The sequence below is a fragment of the Pinus tabuliformis genome, chromosome 2_1 (genome assembly GCF_031772625.1).
Source record: "Pinus tabuliformis cultivar Carrire ecotype Pingquan chromosome 2_1, CPIR1, whole genome shotgun sequence".
Taxonomy (NCBI): Eukaryota; Viridiplantae; Streptophyta; class Pinopsida; order Pinales; family Pinaceae; genus Pinus; species Pinus tabuliformis.
The window spans coordinates 677,004,760-677,007,728 of NC_142299.1; positions in this window are offsets into that span (position 1 = coordinate 677,004,760).

Genomic DNA, 2,969 nt, shown 5'->3' on the forward strand with positions numbered 1-2,969 from the left:
TTATTTCAACTTGTTTTAAATCTAATGGTGGTTATGTGCTTAGTACAGGAAAGCATGGGAAATTATCAGGTTGGGTGGTTGAAACCAACTACAAGATTTAGCAGCAACAATGAAAGAAGTTGGAACAGGTAATAGTATGTTGGTAAAGCACTTCACGAGCAGGGCCATTGTGGGATAATGGTACCCAATAGTATCCATTGATTTCCATGAGCATGCTATGATCGATATGATGGTTTTGAGGCAGGTATATGCCCTAGTTGTTGATCTTCCAATGAGAGGAAGGCTTGTCAAGGGATGGATCCCCTATGATAGGGGATGTCGTGGAACTTGGAAGGTGAGTAACTACACAGAAGGGGTGACCGGATTGCTCGAGGGACTGTATAGAATAGAAGGGAAGGTCGGGGATGGATTTTTTTTGGTTATTAGAATTTCCATATGGAATAATGAGCAAGTAAACATTCGTTGAGAGGAAAGTGGCATAGGATTGTAGCACTGGACATTGGATGTAGCTTTGACTTTGGCAGTGGATTCTGGACTTCCTAGGAAGGAAGTGAATCCTGACATTCCTTTTGAGGGTGGAGGTGTAAGCCTCTGGATTCCCTTCTTGCTGATGTAGGAATCATATCCTTTTATTTGTAGGTTGAGAAAATGTGCATATGTGTATATGTTGTATTATTGTAAATATTATATTGAGATGGATTTATAAAGCTCCGTAGACATTATTTTTATTTGTTGGGTGAAGCAAATGTGTATGTGTGTATATGTGGTTATTACTGTGGTCCTAGTTTACATTGAAACAATGATTAGTGGTCCTTTGAATATAGAAGATAATCAGGCTCCACACCCAACACTCATCACATGTTTACCCCAGTTGACCGATTACTTGGGTAGAAGTGGGAGGAGGGTGTTACAACACCCACAATTTTCTAAAAGGTATGCTACTTTATTACTAGATAGTTGAACATGCATGGGAATAAGAGTTGGAATGAGGGTAATGAGAGAATATACATGACCAAGAAGAGAGCCCAACCACCAACTTGATGATATCTTTTGTATTTGGGTACCATTCTAAATTTTCCAAAGCATATTTATGATAATTTGGGAATCTCCTTATATTACAAGTTTGGTGATGCCTTGGGAATGGGAAATCTCCAATCCCATGTGGAGACCCATAAGATAAGTAGAGTTATTGTTGTTAATTACTAGTTATCGATAGAATATATAGAGGGGCATGCTTCCCTAATCTTGAATGCTACCACTATAACGCAATTGAATCGAGTTACCTCTCGACACCCCATCAAAATTCATTTTTAGGAAGGAAGGAAAAGGGGGAACCTAAGTCAAAGGGTTGGAGATGGGGGGGTGGAGGATTACAGGATAGCACAAAGGGTGGGGAGGGGAACCAATCAGGAATAAGTCTCACTTCATGTCTAGAATCCTACTAGTCATGTAGAGACCAAGTGAGAGCAAGAATTGATTCTTTGATATGGAAAATAATAGACTTCCAAATGAAGGCCAAGAGGATGGACGAACCTTTAAAATTTCTTATATTTCATTCTTTCCATATCTCTCAAATGTGGAAAGTAGGAAAGACATCCACAATGTGATTTAGAATAGGATTTGAGAATGCCTGAGAGTGCTGGAAAATAATAGTATTGGAAATACTTTTAGGGTCCCATCAGTACATATAAAACATTATGCCATTACATTCCATAAGCCCATTGAGTAGGCACATGTACTAAATAAGTGCTCCATATTTTCTATATGAAAGACATAAAGTGGACTCTAAGATAGCCCCTGGTAATTCCTCTTTTCAAAGTTTTCCTATGTTAATGTCTTACTCAGTAGCAAAAGCCAAAGAAAAATAGAGATCTTTGGCCATTTATTTTTTTTTCCATATTTTGGGTTAGACCTATTCCTTTTATAGAGTTGGATGACCCACTTCTAAGTGGTAGGATTCATGAATTGAAAAAGGTTCCTTTTGATGTGTACCCCCATCGTATTTTATCTTCTTGGAATGAATAAGTAATATGCCCAATTTGCAAGTTTCTTCAAAAATTGTTTCATGTTTCACCATTCGATTTGGGCTGCCATGTTGCAGGTGGGATCCATTGCCGCCAATGCAAGATGAGATCCTCCTTTGTCCAGTAACCTGCAATTATGATTACGCATTAGGTTTTCATCTATTGATGTGTCCTTTATAAATCTATTTGGTCACCCTGTTTGGGTAACTAATTCCATGAATCCTCCCAAAACATAGCAGTGCGACCATTTTAATCCTCCAAAAATAATTCTTTTGGATCAAACTCATGCCTTTTATTACTAGGGTCCAACTTGATGAGTGAGTGACCGTGGTGTTTTGTATAACGAGATTTTGTTGAGAAATTTGAGGAACATACTTAAATTTCCAAATTATTTTTCAAAGGTCTCATCCCCCTTGGAGCCATCACCACTAGGGTTTTTACTCCCAAAAAATGCTATTTTATTCCTCAAACTGGGACCCACTGGTAAAAATGTTGTTGTGAGTTGATTCCTCCACTTTTTCCACTTTGAAAGCATCAATATGGATGAAAGATAATATAGTGTTCCAAGTCACATAAGGTTTGTATAGTAATAATTCACTCAAATAAAATTATTCAAAGGTATCAGAATCTAGAGCAAGAATGATCATAAGTTGTGGCTAGATGAGGAAAATCATTGTGGACCTTCTTTATGCAACTAATCATTGTTTCAATGTAAACTACGACCAATATTTTCTAGTTTTAGTGAGAGGGAGGGGATGAATCAAGGAGGTAGATTGGCATGGGCATCGATGAAGCTAGATCCAAATAAGAAATCATGTGTATTCTTTAAGACTCAATGGAATATTTGTCGGCCAATATTTAGTATGATGAACAAATTACTACATGTGACAAGGGATGGTTTTTGTAACATATGGTGGGTTTCTTCTACACTTATATCTTGGTTAA